The 8,482-nt window shown below is 42.9% G+C and overlaps 1 long non-coding RNA gene across 1 annotated transcript; it reads right to left on the bottom strand.

Annotated features, from left to right (window-relative positions):
* Positions 1–4,998: 4,998 nt before the first annotated feature.
* LOC128811387 (uncharacterized) lies at positions 4,999–7,916 on the bottom strand. The gene is made up of 3 exons (XR_008438328.1): positions 7,828–7,916; positions 5,952–6,111; positions 4,999–5,233 (listed from the first exon to the last, which is right to left on the bottom strand). It is a non-coding gene; the product is annotated as an uncharacterized LOC128811387 (long non-coding RNA).
* Positions 7,917–8,482: the final 566 nt, after the last annotated feature.

Here is an 8,482-nt window from a genome sequence, read left to right as displayed (position 1 = left end):
GTCCATACAAAGCCACTGAGTCACTCAGACCAAGAATGAGAGATAGGAAATTTCCATCCTCTCCAAGAAACTGATTTTGGCTGGACTTACTCAGCCTCCTGTCACTGCTGTGGCATTCATGTGCAGTTACACACTGACACTGGTCCAGTGACACTGGTCACTGGACCACAATTTTTTTCATATGACTAACACGGTTTGCTAGCAAATTCTGTCCAAGAATTCCAGCCCTGCACAGGCCAGACTGTGTCAAGAAATGCTGCAGGATAATCTCACACATAGCATTTTTGATCTTAGAGGGCACCAGCCAATCTACTGAAGCAGGCTGTATTCAAGCAAAGGGAGAGCATCCTCTCCCACCCAGGAAGATGGTGATTAACAGCTACAGTTTCCCGGCACCAGGAAGATGGTGATTAACAGCTACAGTTTCCCGGGCACAACCTGGACACAGTCAGCCCCAAAGCAATGACTTTTTCCTTGGCTTTGCTGGGTTTTACTTTAACAGCTAAAATGCTAACATTTGATCAAATCACACTTGGCTAGAGCAAGATCTGTCATGAGCTTAACCGCCCTCAAATGATGATAAGCAGAAAGTGCAGATAAATAAGGCACCTGAAGAGGAGCACGTTTTGCAGCAGCTGGAGTGAGACTTCAGAGAGGTTTACTTGTGCACAGGAGGCTTTCCCTCGTATGTCCTAGGCACAAGCCCAGGACTTTGCTTTGAAGTATCTGCTCTGGCTCTGCCCCTAGGGCTTGCTGGGGCTCCTATTTTCAGCTCTGCTCAGATAACCATCACACCAGCTAAATGAGTGCAGCATGGCAACCACTGGAGCAAAGCAGTGCCAAATGATCCTTCAGAGGTCAGAAAAGGACCCCAGGTCCCAGCCCACCTGGTTTTTTTATAGCTGAGATGACGCAGGTTCCTGCATGCACTCAGCTGCCAGATAATGACTAGAGGTGCAAATATCAAGAGAACAGTTGTGTCTTTGGCCACGTCTGCACAGCCCTGCCACAAAAGTAACAGAAACAGAAATAAACAGGGTCCGTGCCATCAACACAAATGGAGATTTGTCATTGATGGGTCAGTCACTGGAAGAGGGTGACCAGGACGGCAGTGCATGATCACTCAGCTCCGGATACTGGAGATCCACCAGAAGCGAGCAGGTGATAAGAGCATCCAGGTCCTTCTCAGCAGGAACAGAAGGGTTCTCTGATACAGATGATCTTTAAACTGAGAGTTTATGGTCTGGGTTTGCACAGTCATGAGGGCCAACTCCTTTGCCCCCCAGGCAGCTGAAAAGGATCTTCACATCATGGCGCATGTCTGGCATGAGTTGGTGTGAACCAGGCAGCAAAACTGCAGGTACAAGGTCTGAAAGGGGGCTGGAGCCAGGTGGTGTCCAGTCTCTCTTCCCAGGCTATTTGTGATAGGACCAAAGTTTTAAGCTGTGCCAGGGGAGGTTTACGTTGTATATTAGGAAGAATTTCTTCACAGAAAAGATGATTAGACACTGGAATGGGCTGCCCTGGGAGGTGGTGGAGTCACCGCCCCTGGAGGTGTTTAAGGACTGGACACAGCCCTCAGTGCCATGGTCTGGGTGACAACGTGTTGTTGGGTCAGAGCTTGGACTCGCTGATCTCAGAGGTCTTTTCCAACCAAATTGATTCTCTGATTCTGTGTGCCTTAGCAGGGATCTGCTGGAGGTGCGGAATGGACACATGGGGGTACCAAAGCTGCTCTTTCTGCTGGCTGCAGGTCTGACCCTGCTCACAGAGAGCTCTGAACCTCGGGGGAAACCTTGACAAGGCAAGCTGTGGCTAAACTACCTCTAGAGAAGAAATAGAGCATGCTAATGAAAGGGAGGAGGGTAGGAGGGCCGGGAGGAGCTGTGCCCAGGGCGACCCTGGGAGCTGCAGTCCTGTGCCTCAGCCTGGGCCCTGTGCTGGAAACCAGGCTCTGTGTTTCCTGGAAAACCCCAAACAACTGACTCCTTTCACCAGGGAAGCACCTGGGAAGAATAAAAAGATCAGACTATTGCAGTGATTATTTCTTAGTCCTTAAGAAAGGCTGCTCCGTTCATTGCTGCTGAACCAAGCCCTCCTCACCAGCGTGAGCTGGGGAGGATGGAAGGTACCAGAAGCAGAGGGATGCAGCACACAGCTCTTTTGGGTTTGACTAGAGGACGTGTGGGATGTCGATTTCCAGGCAGAGGTGTTCATGTCCCCTTTTTCCGAGGGAGAAAGGACATATCAGAACTTTTCCAACAGAGGGAGCACCGGGACAGCCGTGGCTACTCTCAGCCACCCGCTGAAGTGCCTTATTTTGGTGCTGGAAGGGCTGGATGCCCACATATCCATCCTCTGGGCAACAAGTATCTACACTGTCAGGACGAGACTGGAATTTGATAATCAGAAAGCAAACGTTTTAAACTTGGAGATCATTCTGGGTTGAAAAAAAAAAAAAAAACTTAGCCTCAGTGAAAATCTCTAAATTAGGATTTGAAAGGCGATTGTGGATCAAGTAAAGCAAAGGGTCTCCTGATCTGCAGACCTTCCCTAAGAATTGCAAAAAATGGCTTGTGGTCACCGCAAACTGGAATGGAAATCGTTTCATACATGCCACAAGGACACATTTCAGATCAACAGTCTCTCCTCAGGCAATCTAGGTTGATCAGCAACAGATGAAGTGCAACATTTGTATTAGATTTGGTGACCACAGCAATATCAAACTTATTAAAGATTCATGTTTATCAAATTGACAGCATAAGCTAATAAATGATCACCTGTTTTCACTCAACAGAGAAACTAGAATAGCTGCCTTCCTAGTGTGCACACTGAAACTGCAAATATCATGCTTCCTCTGTTTTGAGGAAGCATTTTTGGCAAGCTTTGCAAAATTTATTTTTGTGATGCCAGTTATTCTAGCTGTGGCAGAAAAACACAGAGGAGAAAGACCGGAGCAGAGGATTTGGCCTGATGATAATCTGGTGTGAAAACCAGAGGTCACCAAGGACAACTCGTGCAAAAGCTAAGAAGTGTATCATCAAACTCACAATAATCATGAAGCATGCCATGACTCAGGCTAAAAGCCTGAAAAATTCAAGGAATGGATAGTGCCCAAATGGCAAGGTCTTTTGTCATGGTAATAACAGCACAGGGTGACAGTGAGGAATTCATAAAATCCATCCTGCTGCCTAGCAGAATGAAGGATGGGTTCAATTGTTTCTGCTGTTGCTGCTCACATCTGCTGGGTCCCAAAATGTCTCAGATCTTTGCCAGATCACACAGTCTCCAACACAACATTGCGAACAAATCCAGTAAGATTTCTTGCATGACTGGAATTAAACACTCACGCTCTTTACTAGAGCAAAGCCTTGTCTCTGCTATGCCTGAAGCTTCCCTGAAGGCTCTCTAGGATTCACAGCCCTCAGCCTCTCATTGTGTTAGGTAACCAGCAAGTTTTCTTGAGGGCTCCTGCAAATCTGAAAAACCTGAACGGCAGTTTTGGGAAAGCTGGTACTCTGATGCCTGGTGACAGAAGGCTTTTGCTGGAAGTTCTGGTATTAGCAAAGAGGATGAGAGACTATGACTGGTAAAGGCTGACAAGGAGTGTCCCTGCCTCAAAGCCAAACTCCTCATTAGATTTCTAAGTTTGGGAGCAGGAAAAGAAAACTACAGCTGCAAAACTTCCATAATCTAGGAAATAAAACTGTCCCAGTGTACATTTTAGAATAGAACTTTGTTCAATCCTCAAAAAAATCAGTTGAACCTTCCTGGAAAATTTCTCAGTCATTCTGAAGATTGCACTGAAATGTGATGTAACATTATTATTTTTACCTAATTTTCGTGTTGAACATCTTTGGGTAATTACTGAAGAGAAAGATCAGAGGACATGTATTTTTTATATGTTCAGATGCTGTCTTCCTGTGACAGACTTTGAAAATAATATATTTACATATTCATATGGAAATTTAGCTATATATTTTCAAGTTTTTTGGGTACCAATTTTTTACTGCTCTGATGCGAAATCCACCATACAACTTTGTAACCCTTGGACTATTTGCCTCAGCTAAATCAGGACGCAAGAACAAAGTGTTATCAGGAAGAAGTAACAATAAAATATAATAAAATATAAGCTGAAAAAAAAAAATACTGCAGAATCACTGTGGAGGTTTGACAATGCCTGCCCTGGTAGCTCAGCCTGGGCTGCAGCATCCTGAGATATTCCTGATACTCTGAGTGGAAAAGCAGAGTAAGGACATGCCCGGCATTAAGCATGTTGGCTCTGCTTAAACCACCCAGTGGTTCAGCGATAGCAGACTCAGTCCTGATGCAACACGGATTTTATTCCCTTGTGTTCTGTAGGGAGTTTGACATCCCGGTTAATAGTCAGTGGATTAGGAGTCACAGTCCTCTTGTGCATGACCAAGCAACAGCCCCACACCTTTCCCAGAAGGACCAGAAAACTCTCAGCCCAATACCTGCCACTCTTTGCTCCATTGCTGTGGGTTGATAAAATCTGTCTTTAAAAAAACCAAAAAAACAAAAAAAAAAAAAAAAACAAACCAACACTAAAAAAATCCCCAAGACAAAGTTATCATGTGAAGAGTCCTTTTGGGTTTCTGTAAGACAGAAATAAATCCAGTAGCGCAGAACTCCAGTAGGAAGGATATTTTGGGCAGGATTTAGAGAACATTCCCGCCTTCAGCATTTCCGGTGAATAGCACAATGAAAAAACCACATTTTAAAAGAGGCCTCTGAGTGTGGAAGGTGAGCCTTTCCGGAAGCTGGTCATTAACACGCCATTGTCTAATGAGCACTGATGTCAGAGCTGGCTGCGAACACCGCGGGGCTCAGCCGAGGAAACGACTGCCTGAAGATTAATGGTGACAGTGATGTATGTCACTTGTAAACAGCACTAATCAGAGATGCCGGCCGGGAACCGCGGGCCAGGCAGGAAATGAACACAGCTGAGAACTCTGCAGACTCACTTTCTTATTCTGACCTTTCAAAAGACCAAATAAATTCATTCCGTTTAGCGCGGATGTAAACACTTTCCCCGGCAGAAGTTCTGATGAAGTTACAAAGACTCCCAAGCCTGCGTCACGCTTGAGTTTTCATCAGGGATGGCTTAAAAAATCCTGTAGCGATGCCTGGCTAGCAGACCCCAAAAGCAAAGCGTTATGTTCCTGTTGTCAGTGCTTCATATCTGAAACAACGCAATTTTGTTTCCTTCCTTTTAAACAGCAGCAACAAAGGAGAAAAACACGTTTTTCAACGTGAGCTGTGTGCAGGCATCGCGATGATTCTTCTTATCTAACTGAAGAATCCCACACACCAACCCCCTCCCCTGGGATGCATCTTTTAAGGGCACCACTAAAGAAATTCCCTGAATTAGCAGACGCAAGATCCTCTACTCGACATTTCCAATACAACTCTTTTCCTTCTGGATTTGCTTCATGGGGAAGAGATAAAAAAACCAACCATAACTTGGATCATATTATTATTATTAAATTTCACATCCAATTATGGTTTCCAATGAGGAATAAACGACATAAATATTGAGGAGTGATAAATTGGTCAGAAGTGATTGAAGAGCAGGATTATTAATTAAAACCAAATTAGTTCAAAACACATAATTTTAATTTTCAAGTCTTCAAATGTCTTTACATGAAAACAAAATATGGACATTAATGTTTTCAGCCCATGCTCTTCAGTGAAGTTTCTTTCCATGCTTATTTCTTCCTGTAAGAAGAAACAGTAAAAACACTATTGGTTTTGATTTTTTTTTCTTCTCATAAATATTGCTTCCCTTCGGCAGAAACCTAACCCAACAGAAGCCATACTGGTAAGATTGGATTTGAATAAGAACAGTGCTGGAGCTTGGCTGTGGAGGAGCCTGGGCAGTGCCAGAACATGAGAATGGAAATGGAGGAGACAAAGTTTGCGTTTACCTGGGCAGTAAGGAAAAGAGCTTTGCAGAGAGATGCTGTGGGATTACTGACAAAGGAGGATTTCCCATTGTGGTCTAGCTCTTTGTGCTGAGCTGAACTGCTCGACTGGGGCTGCACTTCTATTCAGCTGGACTGAAAGCCTGAGTCTCTCAGAGACTCCCTGTAAAAAAGAAACACGACATTCTCAATGGCCTTGTTGCTGACACTGTCAGTCAATATTTCTTTCACGGAGGGCAGCTGCTGTGTCTGTACAAATAAAGCATCGTCAGCTGTGACAGGACCTTATCAAATACCAACAGAAGCCAGCGCAGACACTTTTCAGCCAAAGAACAGGAAGGCCCAAAGAATCAGGACATCACCTCATCATCCTGCACTTTATGCTCTATTCAATTTTACTTTTGTGTCACATGAAGATTGTTATGAAAATACATTTAGTATTCATCTAACCATTGAAAAATGTATTTCTGTAAGTAATAGAACATTAACTCAATATTGTTCTCACATTTCAGAGAGAATCATGATTTGAGGGCTGAAAAATCAGTAGCCTCCTTCCCAACAGATTTGTGAATATATTTCAATGGTTAGAGAAACGGTTGGGAAACAGGACATTTAGTTCTCAACACAATTTTTTTTTTTTTTTTGAGCTTTCTAGGTCTCTAGTAATGTCATCAACATATTATTCTGGGTCTGCTTTATCTGGTTTTAAAATCACTTACTCCTTTTCCTGTATCACCATCTCGCAGTGCCCAAAATGGCCCAGAAGCATTTATAGGGTCATTAATACTGTTACTATAACTTAGTATAGCTTAGTATAGCTCATTATAGCTTACAATGCGAAACAGGGATGCTCATTAGCACCAGCAGCAGTGCTGACAAAACACAGACTGACCTGGAGGCAATTTTGGCTACTTCGTGGCCTAGATTTAGTATAAGCTTTCTATTAATGGTGGTGGAGGGGGGAAGGGAGGTGTGGGTGAGTGGGGGAAAGATTGTTTGTGATTATACCCCCCCTCTCCACACTCCTCCAGATTTCCAAGTGAATTCTCAGGAGGTGCACAGCACACTGCTGCGGTCAGGACCGACACAAGTGCTCGCAGTGTAGTACAAGAATAATCCGATCAGCTAAGGCATAAACCCCATTTAGGGTCACTGAAGAGCGAGGGGACAGGCCCTTCAGACCACACCTGCTGGGTGCTGAAAGAGGGACACGGCTGCTCATCCCCATCTAGAACTGCCTGGCACAGCGGCCCCTCATAATTCACTTCTGAATTATATTCCATGCTCCAAGTCTTTCTCGAATCAGCTTAGATGGACTGCGGAGGCTACAATTACTAAAATTTTCTGGGAGATGAAATCAGCAGGTAACAAAATTATGGCAGACAAGCAAAGACAGTATTTTATACACATAACAGATAAAAAAAAGCTCATGTGACCACCACTATTGCAGAAAAGTGAAATAAAATCATGCAGTCTACATTTATTTACTTATCTGTAAAAGGCAGAATAAATTATTAAACACAGCTGTGGTTAAAGCCAGTTTAAAATTATGCATAAGCCTTCTCTGAAATTGAAAATTAGATTTAAACTGTAACCCTGCTTCCTAAAGTCCCTTGGGTTACAAAAGGCAGTTGTGCACTGTTTCTCATTCAGTCTGATTTTAAAATTTGCATCACACATGTGGCCCATGAGAGTTTTTCAGTTAACTCTTGAAAAAAAATCATGATAGATTACATCTTATTCTTCTTTTAATGTTTCACAAATTTGGATTCCTAGCAGAGTTGTTTTTTTTTTTTATTCTTATTTCTTTTGAATATCAGTATCATCCATTCCCATCCTCCCCAGCTCCATAAGAAAAATGCCACAGTGGAACTCTCACCAGAAGTACCCATGTAAGTAAAACACAACAATATTATGGGAGGTAGGTAATGAGGTCACATCTTCTCCTCGAAACTCAGTGTCCTACCTGAGAAATCAAAATGAGACACTGCCATTAAAAACATGTGAACTGTTAAATTCTTAATCAATTAACCACTGCAGTAATTTTAACCCTTTCCAGTGCCTCATTCAGCTGACACTGAAGATGTTTCTTTGTTAGATGTATTGTTCCTATGACACCTCCAACAGAAACTGAACTTAAACCCAAGAAACTTAACTGACATCAGACTTGTATGTGAAGAGGTAACTTGTGCTGATGAACCTCAAAGATTAATACATTTTTACCTTATACAAACTGAAATGAGAAGTTTTGGGTTATTTAGTAACAAAATAAAATTTAAAAAAACACAGATTTTTTTTTTTTTTTTTTTTTTCTGAACTAAAGACTTTCTATCCTGGGTGGGAGATTGCAAGTAAAAATAAATCCACAGACACAGAAGTGAAAGAGGGAGCATGTAGTGGACAAACGGGAAATTAGAAGAGGGTGGCTGTAATTTCTGAAGAATGGTGCAAAAATTAAAATATCTGCTTGCAAAATGATTGATCAGCCAAAGCTTGGAGGAGATGCTGAGAAACTCTGAGTTTGAAGTCAGGGT

Source organism: Vidua macroura, chromosome 9 (genome assembly GCF_024509145.1).
Source record: "Vidua macroura isolate BioBank_ID:100142 chromosome 9, ASM2450914v1, whole genome shotgun sequence".
Taxonomy (NCBI): Eukaryota; Metazoa; Chordata; class Aves; order Passeriformes; family Viduidae; genus Vidua; species Vidua macroura.
The sequence above is the reverse complement of the archived record's forward strand: the minus strand, read 5'-3'. Positions and strand labels throughout refer to the sequence as shown.